This window comes from Triturus cristatus, chromosome 7 (assembly GCF_964204655.1).
Source record: "Triturus cristatus chromosome 7, aTriCri1.1, whole genome shotgun sequence".
Lineage (NCBI taxonomy): Eukaryota > Metazoa > Chordata > Amphibia > Caudata > Salamandridae > Triturus > Triturus cristatus.
Window position 1 is genome coordinate 314,435,444 of NC_140590.1, and position 21,775 is coordinate 314,457,218.

Here is a 21,775-nt window from a genome sequence, read left to right on the forward strand (position 1 = left end):
CCAGTGTTAGTGCCCAACATGTCATTGGTTTCCTGTTTTAAATTCCAGACCTGAAGCAACAGGCAGGATGTATCTTTAGCGAAGGCAGGCGTTATACCTACAAGGGAAATGCCCACTTAAATATTCTTTTCTAATTTTGGAACAAGCTGATGCTATACGTGACTAAACTCGGCCCTATTGACCGTGACCTTTTTGATGGGACTTACATGATCATGTATCTTTTTTAAAATTTAGGTATGTTATTTTAAAAGAAGAGACAATCCAAGACAGCTCTCACCTGCATTTAGAACAGCTGTATTGAGGGATTTATCACAGATAATCAAGGGTTGCATCAAGGACTGTAGTCAGATGGATTCAGGCCGCACAACATCAGTCATGTAAAGGGTTCCTTGTTAGGCTGCTTAAGAGACGCCCCTCGGAGACCCCTTTCGCTTTCATTTCACTTCAATCACTGCCTGGAGGTGTTTGAAAACTGCACAAAGGATGCCACAGTGTCTATTGCAGTCTTTAAGTGGGGTGAAATAGGTGGTTGGGGGTCCTCTAAAAGGGGCGTGGCCAAAGAAAAGTAACAAGGACTCCTTTCCAAAGGGGTGTCCTATGTACGCAAGGCTGTGGCTTAAAACCTGTAAACTAGAATCTGTGATTTAAACAGCATGGCATCTTGCACAGTATGTGGATGTTTCTCTCACACAACAAACAAGCATTGGCATAGCCAATAGGTCTCGCGTTTGAGACCTTATAAGTGTTTAGCCATGCAACAGTTGATGTTGTTGCACCAAGGATATTGTGCTGGATAACTAAACACTTATAAGGTCCCAAAAGCGAGACCTATTGGCTATGCCAATGCTTGTTCTTTTGTGGAAGGAGTGGGAATCTTAGAATTTGTGGCAGCCGTCTGTCCAAAATGGAAGGTACCAAATCGGACCTATTTCACCAAAGTGGCTGTTCTAAATCAAATCAAATCAGGGACATTTGTATGGCGCACATATCACTCGGAAGTCTCATGGCGCTTCCAGATGGCTCCGATAAGATACTTGCTTATTTGTCAAATAGCCAAGATTTCAATTTCTTTCGAAAACAGTTGTGATCTGAGATGGTGCGTAGGTGAAGAGGGAGTTTGTTCCAGAGCGCAGGGGCAAGATGGGAAAAGGACCTTCCTCCATATCTTGCCTTGCATATTCTAAGGGCCGTTAGGTAGGACTCATTACTTGATCTAAGCAATCTACCCGGCTGGTACCATCGTAGTTTTTTGGACCAGTAACCAGGGCCTTTCCCATACATGTTTTTATGAGTCAGACAGAGGGTCTTAAATTGGACTCTCTGTCTGACAGGGAGCCAGTGTAAAGATCTCAGACAGGGAGCAGACGAGGATCTAGGCGGAAGGTTCAGAACCAATCTCGCCGCTGTATTCTGCAGGATTTGGAGTTTAGTTAGATAGCTTTCATTTATCGATGACAGTAAGGCATTTCCACAATCCAGGCAGTTTATTATCAGGCCCTGTACTAGTGGTTTCCTGGCCTCCATAGGGATCCATTTGAAAACCTTCCGAAGTTGGCGCATCACTCCGAAACATGAGCCAACTATATGGCTGATCTGATTTTTCATAGACAACTGACTGTCAATATAGAAGCCTAAGTTTTGCACCGTAGATTTAGGTATTGGACATGAGCCGAGGTTCAAAGGCCACCAGTCATGAGACCAATGCTCGCCAGCTTTGCCAAAGAGCATGATCTCAGACTTACCTCCATTTAGTTGGAGATGATTTGAGCTCATCCACCTGTCGATGTGAGACATGCAATTTTTAAAACGCTGTTTAGTTTTTGATGGATCTGGGCCCAGGGTGACCAAGATCTGCGTGTCGTCAGCGTATGACACGACATCAAAGCCATATAATCTGATCACCCGGGCCAAAGGGGTCATGTACAAATTAAAAAGAGTCAGACTCAGAATGGAGCCCTGTGGCACTCCCATCTTCACCGGCCTGCTACTAGAGACAGAGTGCTGCATCACGATGTGCTGCAGTTGGTTGGACAAACTTTGCAGCAAAGTGTTGTTCACACCATAGACCTGACGACAGGCATGTGGACCAGTTGTCAGTTGACTGATTACATGTGCATCAATGCACACTGGATCTCTTTTACAGGGGTAAAGCAAAATATATCTTCAGGTCTTGGTCCTGAAGAAAGGTTTAAGAACATTTGGGGACATGCAACTGTGGTCATGTTCGCGAGAGAGAATTCATATACAGCTGTAAACATCTTGGAGGAATTTAACAGCAAGGTGTATGAGTAGCTGCGACCCAGAGGTCTAAGAATTGGATTTGTTGCCACAGACAATGGCAGTAACATAGTCAAGGCCGTGTTAGATGGAGGCTATTTTAGGGTCCTGTGTTTGGCCCATTGCATCAACCTGGTTGTGCAAGACTTCCTCAAAAAGAAAGACACTGTCAGCAACATACTGACCATCTGCCAAAGAATCTACACTAATTTCAGTGATTCTTTTAAAGCCCGGAAGCAGCTGCGAATTATTAAGCATAATAATAGAGCACCAGTTAAGTCCCTGATAAAGGAGGTGCTAACATGTTGGAACTCGACCTTTTACATGCTACAACATCTGTTTGAGCAGTACAAATAGATAACGACTATGTCATTCAAAGAGGAGGGGATGCAGTTGGGAAAGCTATGACCATGGATGCGGACAAATGGGGCCTAGTCAAATGTCTGACATAGATGCTACTACCTTTTGAAGTTTTCACATGGGAAATTAGCAAGGAGGACAAGATGGGCCAAGCTATCCCGTTGTTGCATCTCCTACAAGACCAGGTAAAGAAGGCATCTGAAAGGCTCACCTCCACAGGTGTGAATGACAACACAGAAGCCCATGCTTTGGTTGAGACATCAGTCCTTCGCTTGGCTTCTAATAAAAGGGTGCAACATGACATCATCGAGTCCAAAGCATACATATGTGTCACACTACTTGATTCATCGCACAAAAACATTCTGCCCACTTTCATTCCTTTTTCTGAAGGGGATGTTTTAAAATACAAGAGGTAGATTGTAGATCAAGTTGGAGACTTGGAAGAAGAACAGCGGGAACTTCAAGTCTTACCCCGCAGTTCTGGGATGCCACCTTCAACTTCCAGAGAGGGTAGTTTTGCCTCACAGCAGCCAACAACACCAGCAACCAGAATACCAGCAACAACAGCAACAGAAGGACCGGACTCATCCTCTGGATTGGATTGGTTTCAGTTGGTAGGGATCAAGGCCCGTGCAGATGCGATAGTAAAACAGCTTGAGCAAGGGGTAGCACCAATGTCCATCCACGGGATATTCCAGGAGTATCTGGATGATCCAAAAGAGGTCTATGTATATCAAAATCCATTGATATATTGGTATGGGAAGATGCGCCAATGGTCAGTGCACAGCAGGCTAGCAATAAAGTATCTGGCTTATCCTGTCAGCAGGGTGTCTGCTGAACGTGTGTTCAGTGCAGCTGGTGTGGTCGTCACAGTGAGAAGGTCCAGTCTCTTGCATCAAAATGTGGAGTGATTGACTATGATCAAAATGAACCAACATTTTATACCACACAATTAAACCATTCCTAAAGCAGCAGCACAAGAGGAGGATGGTGATTGGTGCGAAATTGAATCAAATGTGTTAGCTGACCAACTTCTGGGTTAACCACCTGAGTTTGAGGATGAACTCCACTTCCCAGACTAAGTATGCCAGTGCCCCTATTGACCTTTTAAAAATTTTCTCACTGAACTTAGTTCTTTCTTTCTAAATAAACAAACAAAATTAATTTGCTAGTGAAACATTATTATTTTTGTGTTAGATTTATGCTGCTCCATCTTTTTTATTAGTCACAAAAATATTGCTGCATTGCAATTGGACCTGTGTGCATTAAAGAAGGCTCCACAATTCCTTCATGATATTGGGTACAATGCCTTCCCCCCTCGCATGCCTATTGCCTAATGACTATTCTTTTTTGCATCACTTAGCACTAGAAGGGCTGCTTCATAAAATTATTTATTATCTACAAGACTGCCTGCCAATACCAAATTCCAATGTGTTTCCTTCATCAAAGATGATTGAATACCCGTGCTTGGATTGGATGAGGTAACTTCAACTATTGCAAAGGTGAGTGACTGATTGCGTGAGTGATGATTTAAGTTGATTGATGATTCATGTGGTGACAGACACTGGGGGGTGTTGAACTGTAATAAGGTACATTTCTTGAGGTGATTATTGAGTTGCTTTGTTTGGGGCTTGAGTGATGGGTGCTCATTTTCTCTCTATGTAGGTGATCAGCCCTTTCACACTTAGCAAGATTTAATTGCAGGGTGTTCTACTTTTTTCTAGTTCTTCAAAGACCAGAACAGGCACTTTAGGTAACAAACAAAAACGTATGCAAAATACTGCAATTCTGTTTCTCTACTTGTTCTTCAACAGCAGTGCACTCCACTCTATCTTGCTCGGGTCATCGTGATTCATGAGGATCATGACTGGTCTGGGACAGCATTACTTTGTGTCAGCACTGAAGGAGTATCATGGAAGAACTCAGGGCAGGTGCTGCAGGCTACCTCATCAACAACTAGAAGCAAGAAGTTATCGAGTATTGACTTCAGTTCAAAGGTAAACCAAGAGTCTGAGGCCTAGTACTCAGCTGTGTGGACTAGAGAAAGGTGTGTTTGTGAAATGCTGCTGTGTGTGTGTGCACGCACGCACGTTGTACTTGTGTGCAAACAATTGTTTTAAATTACAAGGTGGCACAATAACAGTACATTGCTGGTCCCCTAGGGTCAATGGAATTTATTTGATGTGATTATGATTAGGAGAGTTACAAGGCCAATTTATGTTTTACCCACACATGTTGCCAAACATAAAAAAAGGCACTGACTGTGTGGCAGATAAGTATTAACAGTCTATATATTAGAGGAGCCACTACTCTGATCCTCAATTCATAATTTTTGGCTTATTCAGTCATGGTACAATTTGAAAGGTAAAAATCTGAACAAGTGTAATTTAATTTGCTCTGGGGAACAATGAAATAGGTTCTGGAATCACTTCACATGGGTATCACATTAAATGTGGCACATGCCAAGAAGAATGAATTTCCCAATTTGGTAGGCTGGGACGGAAGAACTTAGGAAAAAATAAAGTAGTGAAGTACTAAGAGGTGACTCAGTGGGTGAAGGGACAATACACTTTGTGTGTTCAGTTTGCAATGCATTGAAAACATTGTATATGTTGCATTAACTGAAGCAGACCCATATTACACAGCCAACACTGCAGTCATGAACTGATTGACCTATACTGCACTTCGGCCATAGTTGGCATAAATGCCATAGGCGGGGAAGGGGGATGATGAATGAGAGGTAGGCTCACACTATAATATACCATCGTAAACTATACATAACTCATCTCTGAGTGTGAGCAGCATGCTATTTAGATTTTGTTTTAGCATCGTAAACATAAACACAACAAATAAATAATGCTCACTGAGCCCTAGAATCTTGACACCTAGCAGGTCGACCAGGTCCTTTTCCCGGTCCAGAAAGTCCACCCAACAGTGCTCCAGCTGCTGTGAGTTGTGCGCTGAACATAGCTGGTGCGCCTCATGCACCGGTGCACCATCGGCAGCACTGCCGATGCTCCCACAAGGGGTAGCCGCTACAAGGCCTGCTGCATGCTGCCAGCATAGAGGGGAGGTGGTGCTGCACAAAAAAACTAGTGCTGCCACCTCCTCCTCTCTAAAGATTGACCGGGGCTGCACACCTGGATGGCAGAGCTGCCTGCAGGAAAATCGCCCCTCTCTCATTGCGCTGGGTGATGAAATACTAAAATGGAAAAAGAAGGGAAAGTAAACAAGAAAGAAAGAAGGTGAAATAAAGTCAAAAAGTCACAAAAACATGAAAAACATTTACACAAAAACATACACTACACAAACGCAAAGACGTACACTATTATAAAATATAAAAATTAGGGGTAGAAAAGTAATAAAGACAGAGGATTACAAAGATTAAGGACAGATTAAAATTTAGGACCAGCGCCACAACAAAGAGCACAAAAATGAGATGGCCGCCTCCATGTGGACCGCGTGGTGCTGTTCGGGTCCGATTTAGAACGCGAGAACACACTTGAGAAGCACATAGTGCCATTCAAGCATGATTTTGGAGCGCTCGGACGCACACCGCATCCCCAACTCAACGCAAACTGGGGTTAGCTCACTTTGCCACCTCCGTTCAGACCCTTTCATGTGGAAATCAACCTTCACCCTGTCCCTCATGGGAACAGTCTAGCCCGAACTGCCAAGCCAGGTCTTCCCTGGACTGAAAACAAGCATCCTGGGACCGGTTTCAGTTGTAACACCACTCATCAGCCAGGGGAGCTTAAATCCAGTGGCAAAGTGAACAAGGGTCCCACGTCTGGGCATACCTTGTCAACTTAGAGCGAACCAAAAAAAAACAAAGATATGATGGACGTAGCGCTGAAACTCTTCAAACACACACCCCAAGTCACAGATCTGGGTTGAATCCATCATTGTTATTTAGCTCACTTCACCACACCAGTTCAGACCGAGCAACATGTAATCAGTCTAGAACCTGTCCCTCGTGGGAACAGCCCAGCCTGAACTGCCAAGTCAGGTCTTCCCTGGACCATAAACAAGCATTGTGGGACTGGTTTCAGGGTAACATCCTTCGTCAGCCAGGCTAGCTTGAATCTAGTGGCAAAGTGAACAAGGGACCCACGTCTGGGCATACCCTGCCAACTTAGAGTGAACACAGCAAACACAAAGAGATGATGGACGGAATGCTGAAACTTTTCAGGCACTCACCCCCAGTTACAGATCTGGGTTGAATCCATCATCATTCTTTCGCTCACTTCGTTACCCCAATTCAGACCCAGTCATAGGCAAATCAGTCTTGATCCTGTCCCTCATGGTAACAGCCCAGCCCGAACTTCCAAGCCAGGTCTTCCCTGGACCGGAAATAAGCATCCTGAGACTGGTTCCGGGGTAACACCCCTCATCAGCCAGGCTAGCTTGAATCCAGTGGCAAAGTGAGAAAGGGACCAATGTCTAGGCATACCCTGCCAACTTAGGGCAAACAAAGCAAACACAAAGAGATGATGGACGGAACGCTGAAACTTTCCACACACTCACCCCCAGTCACAGATCTGGGTTGAATTCATCATCATTCTTTAGTTCACTTCACCACCCCAGTTCAGACCCAGCCACAGGCAAATCAGTCTTGACCCTGTCCCTCATGGGATAAGTCCAGCCCGAACCGCCAAGTCAGGTCTTCCCTGGAACGGAAACAAGCATCCTGAGATGGGTTTCGGGGTAACACCGCTCATCAGCCAGGCTAGCTTGAATCCATTGGCAAAGTGAGCAAGGTACCCACATCTGGGCATACCTTGCCAACTTAGAGTGAACAAATAATAGCACATTCAATAACTGTCAAAATATTCAGTGATATAATTATACATACTTAATTTAGAAACTGAGAAATATTGAAAAATAGATGTTGTTTTTCACATTAAAGTCTTTATCATATTTGTTCATGACATTGGTTGCCTGATTTTCATCTTGATTGATTTGCTCAATTGACTCTTAAGTGCATATTTACATCCCCATTCACCACCGGAGCGTCACTGTTTTTTGAGGCTCCGGTGGCACAGCGCAATTTCCCATATTTACAAGCCACGTTAATGCCACCTTGTAAACATGCTCTTCTCCGCAAGCACTCCTCTGCAACAAAGTGGCGTGCAATAGGTGTTTCTGTCAGCTTTCCACAGCAACACCCACTGCTTGTTGACGCTGGCAGGGGCGGCTCCTCCACTAGGGTGGAGGAGCATCACTCCACTGCTTCTGGCAATGGCAATAACTTTCCTTTATTACCATTTTATGTGTGGTTGCGAGTGGGCGGGCTGCTCTGAGAGCAGGTCAGGGGAGGAGTGTTGTGCTGCCCATTCCTGAGAGCGCAAAGACTGTTTGGTCGCCCCCTGGGGCCATCCAAACCACTCATGCGGACTCTGCCCTTCTCCATGCAGGCTGTAATGCAGCCTACATGGAGAATATGAGCTCCCCATAAGTGGCTGGCTGGGCAGCGTCCTGACCTATCACAACGCTGCTTGTAGCGTTATGATTGGCTTAGGGGAGGGAGGGAGCCTGGCTGCCTGCTTCTGCTTCCTGTACCTGGATCGCAGGAGAGTAGAGAAGACGCGAGACCCGGCTGGCGGGAATGTAAGTTTAATTATATATATTTTTTAATTAAATTAGCCCCCCACACGTGACCCCCTTCCGTGCACCAACCCTGCCACCCTTCTCATGAGTCATGCTGGCCGCAACTGGACGCTGGCCCATATTTACAAGGCTAAGGCAGCGCCAAAAACAAACGCCATGGAATACCTGATCTTAGAATGGCAAAAGGAGGAGACATTATTAATGTCTCCTCTTTTTTTGCTCTTTCTATGTGTGATGCATTTTGCAGCACACAGAAAGAAGCACAGATAGAAAGAGCAAATCACCATGATTATTTATGTGCAGGAAGGTGTCCCTTTCCTGCACATTTTTTTTTTTTTTGAAATCTTTATTCGGTGATTAAAAAACACCATAAAAGCACATATATATACATGGATAAAAAGTCATTAAACATTAATCAAGATCCTTATACAAAGTTAGTGCAAATAGAGATACCGACATACAGGATCATAAAAAAGGAAAATCCAAAGTCTTTCATTCCTCTCCCCTAGTCATCTTTAATCGGACCGCAACCTTAATAAAATTCATAATACAGCACAATGTTAGTGGATCAGAGGCTTTTTGCAAAAAGACTAATGCGTCCCTGGCACGTTCCTGTTGGGCTTTTTTTTAAATATTTACAAGAAATCTGCGCCTGGGCATAGAGAAATAGGGACAGAGCAAAACAAAATGAAGGGAATCCTGCGGAGACCTGTTGTCGCAGCCGCAGGGTCCCTTCTGCTCAATTGACGTGGTGAAACCTGCTGGTGAGGCCAACATAAAAGGAAGTAAATTCAGTCTAAAACGGCACATAAGAAATCTATCCTGTGCATTATGCACAAGATACAGATAAGGCTCCATACCCTCCACACTCTTTACCAGATTATGAGCCCTCACAGTCTTTTTAACACCTTCAGCCTCAGCTCTACATTGGGTTTTCCGCTCTAGGAAAATTTCCCCTACTTGTTTCTTGTGCTGGGCTGAAATTAATGTGGGGTTCGTGAAGAGGTTTCCAAAGCCTAAATCTTCAAGGGTGTTTCTTACATATTTAAGCCAGGGGATGCGCATACAATGGGTCCTATCTAAGCAGTCCAATAAAATTTCTCTGCTTAGATGCGCATCTGGATTAACCCATATTTTTAGCCAGGCCACAATTGGCCTGTTTTAACAGGTCATCCAAGTATGGTCTCCCTAGCTCCCTATGAGCTATGATTCCAGCGGTACTTGGTGGTGCCCTCAGGATAGATTTCAGATATTTGTTTTCTTCCTGTTGAATTCTAGTGGTGTTCACAAAGCCCCATACTTCTGCCCCATAGATTACTTTGGAGCATGATACGGAGCCATACAAGTTCATCACCTGTTCCAGGCTCCATCTACCTAGCCTCCTGCCATATCCAGCTATAGCCCCATTAGAGGCAATCATTTTGCTACAACGTTCCACCACTAAAGAGTTAAACTGCAAAGCACCATCAAAGGTTACTCCAAGATAAGAGAACGTTTTGACCTCCTCTAAAGTATGGGTGCCTATTGTATAAGTAAATTTAGAGGAAGGTTTTTTGCCGGCCAGGAGTACATATGATTTGCCCAGGTTGACAGATAGATCCAGTGTACTCATGAACCTAACAAACCCGTCTATCAGGATTTGTAAGCTTCGAGGTGTGCGTGCAAGCAGAACCGCGTCATCTGCGTAAAGCAGAACAGGAATATGCCGCGCCCCGACCCTTGGGGAATCTGCCTTTAACCCCAAGAGAAACTGCTCCAGGTTATTAATATAAAGGGAGAACAAAAAAGGGGCAAGAATGCAACCTTGTCTGACTCCACTCTTACCGGGAAAAGAGTCAGACAATCCTCCCTCCCTATTAAATCGAACCTTGGCCGTGGTGTCGCTGTGTAATTCCCTTAATATGGTAATTAAACCACTCTCAATCCCCATGCTTAACATCATATCCCACAGCTTTCCTCTATTGACGTGATCGAATGCTGCTGCCAGATCCATGAATCCCATATAAATGGGTTCATCACTGGCCAGAGTATATTTGGCAGTCAGCATGTAAAGGTTCAGGCATTGGTCACTGGTGGACCTCCCTGTCCTAAACCCGTATTGAGTGTCCGAGAAGATGTTATTCTCTTCAGACCACTCGGACAGTCTGTTGAGGATTGCCCTACCCAAAAGTTTAGCCGATACGTCAATCAGGGAAATGGGCCTGTAGCACTTGGGGTCATCCCTATTGCCCTTTTTGAAGATTGGCACGATGATCGCTTTAGACCAGGATGGTGGCAGGCCGCAAATGGTCGCAGTATTTATGACCCTGGTCATCAGCGGGGCCCATAGTTCTATATTACTAAGAATCAGGTCAGGGGGAATTCCATCCGGCCCCGGGGCTTTATTTTTAGTCAGACCCTCCATCCCTGCAGTAATCTCCTTAAGAGTGAATACTACTGAGGGAACCTGACTTGTGGTTACGGGTGACTCTACATGGATACCGGGCTCATGGTTATATAGACCCCTAAAGTGTGTGACCCACTGCTCCGGGAGGATGTTAACCCCTATCTCTGGGGAATCATTTTCTTGAAAGGTCGGTTTATTAATGATTCTCCAAAATCCCGCTAGATCCCTTCTTTCGCCTGCCTCTCTTAAGTCTGCCCAAGCTTCTGCCTGCAGGGCAAGTTTCCTCCTTTTGGTCTCTTTTTTATATTTTTCTCTGCACCCCTTGATTTTTTGAGGGTCCCTTGGTTTTAGCTTAAGGGAGCATTTCAACTCCCTCAGTGCCTTAGAGCAGTCTTTATCAAACCACCGGGGATTTACCAGATTACATGTGGGCGCACTGGTCCTAAGTAGGCCATCGACCAGGTTAGCAATCTGGTCAAATGCTTCCAGTACCCTTGGTCCCTGGACTTCTAGGTCTAGACAGTCGTTAATGGCTAGTCGGCCCTTGTCGCCCAAAGTTTTATAAAACTTTACCCCATCTATTTTGGACCATTTCAGTCTCCTACCTTGATCTGTGACCCTCTCCTCAATTGAGCGGTGGACTCTAGTTCCAGCACCCACCCTATACGAGAGCATCAAAACAAGGGGATTGTGGTCACTAAAACTGCTCCAATCTATCCCTACACTGATTATTTTGTTTATCAGGGATCTCGAGGCCAAAATATAATCTATAATAGATGAGCAACCCCTGCCCTTGAAAGTTGGTGGGAGTGAACCATCCGACTGTGGGTCTATCATATTAATGGTATGCTCTAGGTCGTACTTAAGCCGAAGCAACCTAAGAGCCAACCCAGTAGGCGTATGAGAAAAATGCGGACCCTTCTCCATTGGACATTGTGACCAGTCTGTGTTTACCTTGACCAGTGCCGGACAGAGGTGGCAATTAAAGTCTCCCACTAAAAGCAGCCCGTGCGGCGGCCCCTTATTTTGGAATGTTGTTTCTTGTCCCAGCCTATGGTCTAGTTCAGCTAGTAGCGGGATATGGTTGTTTACTATCTCAGTGTTATAGATGTTAAGAACAGAAAATCTTAACCCCTTTCCGAGGAACCGAACTACCTGAATCCCATGTGAGTTCCAATCTGGGGAGGACCAGGAGCCTGGGAGGTCTAAATCTACGTAGATGGACAAACCGCCCATTGCTCTCCCTGATCTGGATTTTCGGGCGGGGACAAAAAAACACTTGTACCCCTGTAGATGGTAATTATTCACCAAGGCCCATGTCTCCTGTACACATATAACTTGAAATTTTCTAATAAAATCAACCCATTCCTTGTTATTAAATTTGCCCGCTATGCCTGCTACATTCCAGGAGATGAATCTCACTCCCTCTCCCCTCCGTCTTGAACCCCCCTGGGGCCTTGATGGTATCTCCTGTAATGACCCTTGCGTAGCCAGCCCATGTCCCCCTCCTATACCTTCTATGGCTGTAGCGTTAGGTTCAGCAAACATGGAAATCCCCACACCACTCGGTAGAGTTTGCTGAGCCTGAGAGTTTTGCTCCTCCACCACCTCTACCAAAACGCCCTTATCCATGTGACCCTGGGGGACATTATCTGTTTGTCAATCCACCCCCTCTAGACCGTTCAGGCAAGTAAACCGGTTATAGGTGTGCAAGGGTGGTTCTGGTCGGCCAAATAATGGCCTAGGGTTGAAGGCCCAGTGTCTCCCCCTCCTGCCAACCCTCTCCCAGTTGTCATGAATTTGGGGCGGCTGCAATGGGACTGGAATAATGGGGAAAAAGAAAGATACACGAAGGGTTTGGATAGTGGATTCTCTGGATCTATTCTTCCCTTGGCATATGTAGGACACCGTTCCTGTGTCCCTAAAACTCACCAATATGCAGTCCCCTATAATAGATTTGTATGTTCTCCCCACCCATGGCACCCTTCTTACCATTATGATTTCGTTATTAAGGTGTGTCGGGAGGGGTCTATTTATGTTTAACCACTTAATTACCCTACTTTTCAGGGCACAAAAATCCTCAGTTTCACCTTCTTCGAGTGAGGGGACACCCGCCATGACTACAGTGAGATCATTAGTCTCTGGGGGTAGGTTAGGTCTGCGTGGTCTCAAGGGAAGCTTCATTAGGGGAGTCGGTGTGGTACTATCTACCGGCTGTGCCGGATGAACAGGGCCTGAAGGAGGAGTAGGCATGTTAGAGTTAAGGGGCTTAGTTGATGCAGGCTTGGGCCTTAGGGGTTTTTGCGGGGCCGCCGCATTTGCGGCTTGTAGAGGGACTAAGTTTGCTGCACTATTTACAGGCTGTTGAGGGGCTATTGTGGCGGGGGTAGATTCTAGATGCCTTCCCTGATGACCTGCCGGGATTTTCAGACTACCTAGTGTGGCCTCCAGAATAGTTAGTCTGATCTCAATCTTTTTTATACTCTCGCTAATCGGTAGTAATAGAGACCTTAGCAAGAATTCCAGGTTTCCAAGCGGGACAACAGAGAGGGGGACATTAGCGGTACTAGTTCCTATGTCTTTTATCAGGGCGGGAGCTAGATCCTCCCGGGCAATAGGTTTGGGGTGTGATTCAGCCGGTAATTTCGCTGCTAATACGGGGGGTTTTGAAGACTTCCCAAAGTCCGAGTGAGAGATCTTGGATTTACTCCTTCCCTGGGCTCCCTTCGATTTCCTCCTACGTTTATTAGGAGGGGGCCCCGGTGCTCCTTGTGTAGTAACTGGCTTGGGTTTAGCTTTCCTAGCCTTAGAGGCTGGGGGGGGTTGGGAGACTAAATCAATGGTCACCCTTGTAGGGCTTGGACTGGTAGCTGGGACTATACTCATGGCTGCCACTGGTGGAGTGTTTATACAATCCCTCAGCAGTAGTGGGACATCATCTATTAGGGACAACTCCTCCCTGGGCGTAGTGGGTTGTTCTCCAAGGGGGGTGTTTTTCAAGTTATCTATTGAGCGTCTCCGTTCTGCCCTTAACCGGGACAGGTTGCACTCTTTGTCCCCCTCCCCCACCGCCCGGGAGAAATAATTCTCTAGGGTCCTATTTTTAACTCCTCCCGGCTTCAATGGGGTACTCTCCCTTGCCGGGGACGGCATAATGTGAGTGATGGATTATAATCGGCAAGGGGCTGTGACAGAAAATAGGACCAGGGGTCGAATGGACGATCCAAGAGAGTAGGCCCAGCCCGGCCTACTCCGGCCTCTGACGGCCACAGACGGTCCCGCCCTTGTCCCGGGCTTCTCCCGGGACGCTCCCGCGTGCGCTCCCGCGCAGCGGGAATAACAGATTGAAAAAATAGAGACTCTCGTTAGTGGGGGCGGGGCAGGCAGGGAGAGCGGCCCAGATGATTGTAATTAGGGCTGGCGGGGACTCCTGGGAGATGTAGTCCCGGTCCCGCAGCTCGCAGCCCTGCCCACGCGCACTCACACCCACTGCAGGCTCCGCTTTGGCAAGGAAACAACTCCAGGGGTCCAAAGGTCCAGGACAGCACACCCCTCGAAGCGGGACCCGCGAAGCGGGTTCCGCGAGGCGCTGCAAGGAAAGCAGCAGTCAGGGCAGCAGTTCTCCACACGCACCAACAGGTCAGCCAGGCGTCCCAAAGTATAACGGAGTCCCAAAGGTTTTAAATTCGTTGGTGGGGGCGGGGCAGTCAGGGAGAGCGGCCCAGATGATTGTAATTAGGGCTGGCGGGGACTCCTGGGAGATGTAGTCCCGGTCCCGCAGCTCGCAGCCCTGCCCACGCGCACTCACACCCACTGCAGGCTCCGCTTTGGCAAGGAAACAACTCCAGGGGTCCAAAGGTCTAGGACAGCACACCCCTCGAAGCGGGACCCGCGAAGCGGGTTCCGCGAGGCGCTGCAAGGAAAGCAGCAGTCAGGGCAGCAGTTCTCCACACGCACCAACAGGTCAGCCAGGCGTCCCAAAGTATAACGGAGTCCCAAAGGTTTTAAATTCGTTGGTGGGAGCGGGGCAGGCAGGGAGAGCGGCCCAGATGATTGTAATTAGGGCTGGCGGGGACTCCTGGGAGATGTAGTCCCGGTCCCGCAGCTCGCAGCCCTGCCCACGCGCACTCACACCCACTGCAGGCTCCGCTTTGGCAAGGAAACAACTCCAGGGGTCCAAAGGTCCAGGACAGCACACCCCTCGAAGCGGGACCCGCAAAGCGGGTTCCGCGAGGCGCTGCAAGGAAAGCAGCAGTCAGGGCAGCAGTTCTCCACACGCACCAACAGGTCAGCCAGGCGTCCTGCACATAAAGAATCGCCCCTGCAGCGCAGGCACCCTTGCAACATGGCGGCAGAGAGCCTGCGCTGGCGCTATGCAGCTTTTTTTGCGCCAGCACTAGGGGAAACACAGGGGTGCGTTGTATTCTTGTGAATACAGTGCATCCCTGCATTTGAAAAATGTCAGAAAATTGGCATTGCCAAATTTGGCGTAGCACCAAACACTGACATTTTTTTGTAAATATGCCTCTTAGAGCCAAGCCGGACCCTTGGATAAGCTCTCCCAAGGCTGTCCGTGTCCTTTCCTGAAATGTAGTGTCTCCTAAGGCCTTGCCAATGGCTCACGTCCAAGCACACCAAAATAAATAATCTCATAATTATTAATCACACTCACACACCTTCTACTCCAACTGCTAACTCCTCTCTAATATGCATTCTACTAAAGCCCAGGGCAGCCTATGTTTATCATTCTGAAACTGGCGATCTTTTTTCCAGCCATCATTTGGATATACTATGCACCACTAAATTCTGGTTTATGCACTTTTCAGTCTTTCAGTAATTTACTAATTCTACAATGTTACAAAATCATAAGTGCCTATGGCCAACATAAATTAGGAGGTGGGTAAGCGGTTGTTACAATTGACATCCTCAAGCAGGCATGTCTACTCTATAGTCAGATACGTTTTAAATGCCTTAGAATTCCAAGTTCTAGTTTATCTAGAGTTGCCAACATGGTTTTGGCAGAGAAAGATAATGTGATTGGCCTTCCGCATACCAGGGTCTGCCCTTCATGACGCTGTTCTCTTGTGCTGGCAAACTATTTAGTTTTTCCTGTGTGCGGAATCTTTTTTTCTGTATGCCATTGCGCGGGGGCGGGGAGGGCGGGTCTACTCTTTTATGCTGTCTAATGTTAAGGAAATGCTTTTTCTTCTGTGCGTGTGAAAGCAGCTCCTTTTGTTCTGGGGTATGGTATACATTCACTTAATCTCCTTTCCTGGCACAATAATGCCTCCCATGAGCTTAGCAGGTTGGTTGATTTCCAAACCGGCTTAGTGCTGTTCCTTTATTTGATTTATGTCGATATTTAATTGGAGTTTGTAAATATACAGGTGCGTGTGTTGATTGAGAAGCCAGGTTTTTGATTGCCCATTTTTTTGTCAGAGAAGAAACTGAGGTTGCTCTAAATAAATACTTAAGGTGGAAAGTTTTGTTGAATCCAGTAAAAATGTTGGGAATCAGCCCATATATAGCCTGAGGAGTTATGACCCTCCTCCTATCTAGGTTTCACTTCCAGCGCCTCTAACTAATTTGGGACTCTTCTCTCTAACTCACCAGTTTGCCTGGCCATGCCATGTTTAACAATTTACTGCGTCCTTCTGACTTCCATAGGATTCACACAAATTCCGCAGAGGTTTGCACTGACATTTACGCATGCTGAAAACTTCCATGTGCGCCTCGGCTGCCAGACAGTTACTGCAATGCTTGGTCCATTTTGTGACCCAGCGCTGGGTTAGGGTACATGGCGTCAGTATTCATGAGTGGCAATCATTTTGAACAATGAGGAACCTGGATTGGGGGTGAGAACCCACTTCAAAGAATAATCACAATCCTTGCCAGGATAAATCACAAAACTCACTAAATAAACCTGTGCTTAATCCTCTGGTAGCTTGGCACAAAAGCAGTCAGGCTCAACTTAGTGGCACTGTGTAGAGTATGTGTGCACCACTCAAACAATAACAAAGTGAAAAAGCAACAGAATGAAAATCCAAATCAATTTAGGAAAATAGATTGTATTTTAATAAATAAAATGGCGTCCAAACAACTCAAGTCCAATCAGCAGTAGAACCGGTGGTAAGCGTTTTTAAAGCTTAGGGTACAAATAGTGCCAAAAGGCGCAAAGCAACAACTGCGGGAATCTGGTTGCACTGGGACAGTGACAAAACCTCAAGTTTGCCGAAGTTGCAGAGAAGGTAGTTAATATCCAAATGACAGCACACATCAGTAAACACAGCCTACTTCATCCTACCCAGTCTGGTTTCTGGGCATCTTACTCTACCGAATCGGCGTTTCTTCTTTCTGCGGAGACCATTCGGAAACATGTAGATGAGGGACAGACGGCGGCCTTAATTTTATTAGATCTAAGTGCCGCATTCGACACTGTAGCCCATCATACTTTGATACATTGTCTCAGAAAGGGAGGTGTGGCTGGCAGTGCTTTGAAATGGATGGAATCCTTTCCGAAGAATCGCAGTTTCCAGGTGGTGCAGGGACCCTACCATTCTAAAAACATTAAGCTGAAACAGGGGGTGCCACAAGGGTCCACCCTCAGCCCAACCCTGTTTAATCTCTATGTCACTCCTTTGGCAGGGATTACTGAAAAATGTGGGGTCAATGTCATGTCCTATGCTGACGACACTCAACTGGTGGTGTCCCTAACACAAGCACATGAGAAGGCAGCCATCAATTTTGTGACTAATAACTGCCTCAAATTGAATGGCAACAAAACCGAAGTGCTTGTGCTTGGCAAAGCACCATCAGTATGGTCGTTGGCTTGGTGGCCTCAGATACTGGGACCCACCCCTACTCCCTGTGAACAGGTTAGGAACTTAGGGGTGTGGCTGGACACCATGCTCCTGTTTGAGCATCATACCAGGCGAGTGGCTGGTACATGCTTTGGAGTCCTGCGAGGACTCCGGAAAACTTTAGATGTGCTACCTACACAACAGCCAGGAAAACCATGGTCCATGCCCTAGTAACATCGCGTCTGGACAATGGAAACGTACTTTATTTGGGAGCGAATGTCAAATGTATACAGAGACTACAATGTATCCAGAACGCAGCAGCGCGCCTCGTTCTGATGTTACCAAAGAGAGCCCCTTCTAAGAGGGCCTTAGCCTCCCTTCACTGGGTTCCGATCAGGGAGCGAATTCTGTTCAAGGCTCTCTGTGTTAGTCATTGGATCCTGCAAAGGAAGGGGCCCACCTACCTGCATGACCTACTAACTCCCTACTCCCTGACCAGCCAACTAAGATCTAGCGGGACGGGGCAGGTGAGCATTCCTACCATCAGGAGAGCAAGGATGGGTGGTCGTTCCTTTCATTTTCTGGCAGCACAGCAGTGGAATAAACTCCCAAGGGGGCTCCGGCTGGAGGCTTCGGAGACTATCTTCCATAAGAAGCTGAAAACTCCCCTCTTTCCATCTGATTAAGCCAACCTGTCTACTGGCCAGCTTCTTTATTGTCTTTTTCGGGATGAGTGCCTTTCAGATTGTACCACAGCGCGGGACACACTATTCTAGTGTAACCATGCGCTTTATAAATTTGATTATTATTATTATTATTATGTAGGGGGCTGCACAGTGCTGCGAAGCGAGGCACTGAGTTGTGCTTTGTTGGGTCTGTCAAGCCAATGATCAGGAGCAGTAAGTTGATGCGATGCAAGACCCTTGCCCATCGTCGTTCTTAAAAATTGATTGTCCAGTTGTGGTACATAGCTCCAGAGGAAGTTGCTTCCGGGCGACGCATCCAAGATAGGAAAAGGACCTGCCACTGGTCCTAGCCCAGCAGCGTTTGGAACTCTAGTCAATCGATCGAAGGAGGACCGTAGGTTTCTGGAAGGTACATAGTCACACATTCTTTCTCTCAGATAGCCAGCTTCAGTCTCATGCAGGGCTCTGTGAACAAGGACTGGGGATTCAAAAATGATCCTTTTTTTAATAGGAAACCAGTAAAGCGCCTTCAAATGCAATGACATATGGGTTCTCGGGGGAAGATTGAGAAGGACTTGGGTCGCTGAATTCTGCACCACTTGAAGTCCATAAAGAAGATATTCTGGGAGACCCAGGTATAGTGAATTTCCATAATCCATTCTGGAAGTTAGCAAGGCTTGGATCACTGTTTTCTTAGCTTCAACAGGCAATAAAAGAAGAAATGTTTTCAAAGTGCATAGCAGCCCAAAACAAGAACCAGCCAGTGCCTGGATTTGTGGTTGGAAGGGCACAATAAAATGTAATTCCTAAATTCTTACCATGCCTTGTTGTGGCCCAAGGAGGGGGCGTCCTTCGGCCAGAAGATCTTCCATATGTCTGGCAATGTAGGGCCAAAAAACACGATCTCCGTTTTGTCAGGATTACATTTCAATTGGTTGATGGACAGCCAGTGAAATGCCTTAGAGGGGGAATTTTTAATGGCCTCTCCTGCGAACTCTTCTTCCTTTGCACAGGTGTAGAGACGCTGGGTGTTGTGAGCATATGAGATTGCCAGAGCTAACACAGCTAAAGGCATGAGATAGACATTTAATAAGGTGGGGCTGAGTGCCGAGGCCTGAGTCACAACAACTGTTAGCTCACAAACTGTGGAGGAGAAATGGGGCAGCCGAACTTCTTGACTTCTTTCATCCAAAAAGGAAGTGAGCCATTTCAGGGCTAGGCCACCAATTGCATTAGATTGGAGGCGGGCGAGGAGTCTCAAGTGGGGGATAGTATCATAGGCCACCGATAAATCCAACATGGCCTTCCTTCCTTTGTCTAAGGAGCCCTTGATATGCTCGTGACCTCTAAGCTCGTGGTCTTTGTGCTAAAGTGAGGTCTGAATCCAGACCGACTCGGGCAGAATATCATTCATTTGTAAATATTGTGAGAGTTGTAAATATACAAATTTTTCTAAAACTTTCAAAAAAGCAGGAAGAAGGGAAATGGGCTCATAATTTGGCATAAGCTGTAGGTTTTTTATGTAAACGTAGAATTTTGAGATAACAGAAAGTTAGGTGAAGAGAAAGGAGATCGGACAGAGGGAACAAAACAAAACAGAAGAACAGTGAAATAATGTAACTGAGGATGTATGCGATGGAAGAAGACACTGCAATACAGTGGTCGAAGTGGAGGAAAAAAAGTAGGGGAACTGTGGGCGGGGAATCAGAGGGTGAGAATAACACAGGATTGGGTCAGTGGGCGGAGTCAGAGATGTGACCAAAAGAACAAAATATCCCAATTTTTTGGATTTGTTTCCCATTTCACTAACCGGTTACAGCTTATTACGTTATTTAATTCAACCAATGGATACACATGTTTATTTAAGGTTTAATATGAGTTATTGACATTAAAATACATTCACAAAGTGGAATATGTTTCCAATCACATAACATCCCAAATATGCTGAAAAGTGGAATCACAAGCCATTTGTCTCTGAGCAATGGAGTTTCTGTCATCAGCACTTCTCCTCCCTTCTTCCACAAGAGCAGTTTTCCATATATTTATGGCTCTGCCATATTTGCCACATAATACATCATCTGTTGCATAATCTGACGATTTTAACTAATAAATTGTTTGTAGCTCAAACGGATCAAAAGTTACTAAAAAATGTAACTTGTGCTGCTGTGAAGTGGAGCGCCCTTTGTAAAGGTTGATTGGTCACCTTTCTCACTGCTGCATTTGTATGTTACACTAGTACTAATAAGGAAAAATATTTGCAGAGACTGTTAGCTGTTAGACTGTAAAAATGTCAAAATAAAATGTCAGAAAACGTACAGTCCCATTAATACCAGTGTAGGGTGTCAGAGCACTTTTGAAGTGACCTGGTTCCATAGGTTGATGTGACACAGCAGACGTAGCCAGGATAGATCTTTAGTATATTTATTTAGGGGCATATGCATCAACATTAGCATTTGCGATTCCTTATTAGCGAAAAATAAGGAATCGCTAATAAGGAATAGCAAAAGGCTATGCATGTAGGAATCGCTATTCAAATAGCGATTCCTTAACATTCCTTATTACCGAATCGGTAATACCGAATCGGTAATAAGGAATACCTACCCATTCATTCCTATGGCCTTGGAGGCCCATAGGAATGAATGTAAAGCCATTCTGTATTAGCGATTCGGTATTACCGAATCGCTAATAGCTGGAGCACTTTCAAGGGTGCCAGGGTGTCAAAAGGACACCCTGTTGCACCCCTGAAAATGATATGTGCACATATGTTGCACACACACATGCTCTAAGGGCATGTGTGTGCGCAACATGACACTTTGAAAAATGCACAAAAGTGCATTTTTCAAAGTTTTTGCAAATTACCATGCAGTTCATCTTCATGGTAATTTGCTCCCCTTATTAGCGAAATCGCTAATTTTTTAACTTTGATGCATTGCATTTAAGGAATCTCACTTTGGGATTCCTTAAATGCAATCGCTATTTAAGGAATCGGTATTTAAGGAATCCCTATTTAAAGAATCGCTATTTAAGGATTCCTTAAATACCGATTTCTGCTTTTGGGTTGATGCATTGGGATTGGGTATTTTTTACTTAATACCGGGAGCTAATAAGGAATCGGTATTTTACCGACTGGATTTTGGCTTGATGCATAAGGGTGTAAGTTAGTAAAGTCCATCTGAGCAGCTAGTTACAAGATACAGGAGAACAGTAATGACCTTGCATGAAGATACTACAACTTTGCATCACACATTTTGATTTCTATCCAAATAAACCCTTTTTTTGCAACTATAGAATAATCAAAGACTTGGGGAAAAACCATAAGGCTCTAATTTATAACTTGCAGTTTGAGTGCAGCTCTTAGATGACAGTTAATAGCTCACTGTTCTATGTTAGGATTTTAACTGAGAAACTGCCAGAAACAAAAGGATCTCTGACAAAAGCAGTAACCCACTGACCTATTTACATTATGTGCACTTTGTGATCTCCTTGGTACATGTTCTTAACAGCAGGCATATTAACCCTCTGCACTTTCTTTCCTTGAGCCAAAACTTCCACTAGACAAAACACCATCTCTCTACTAGAAAATTAATCACCGGAGTTATCATGACATTTTTATTGTTGCCGAAAATTGCTGGAGGCCAGGAAGGAGGCAGCAAGTG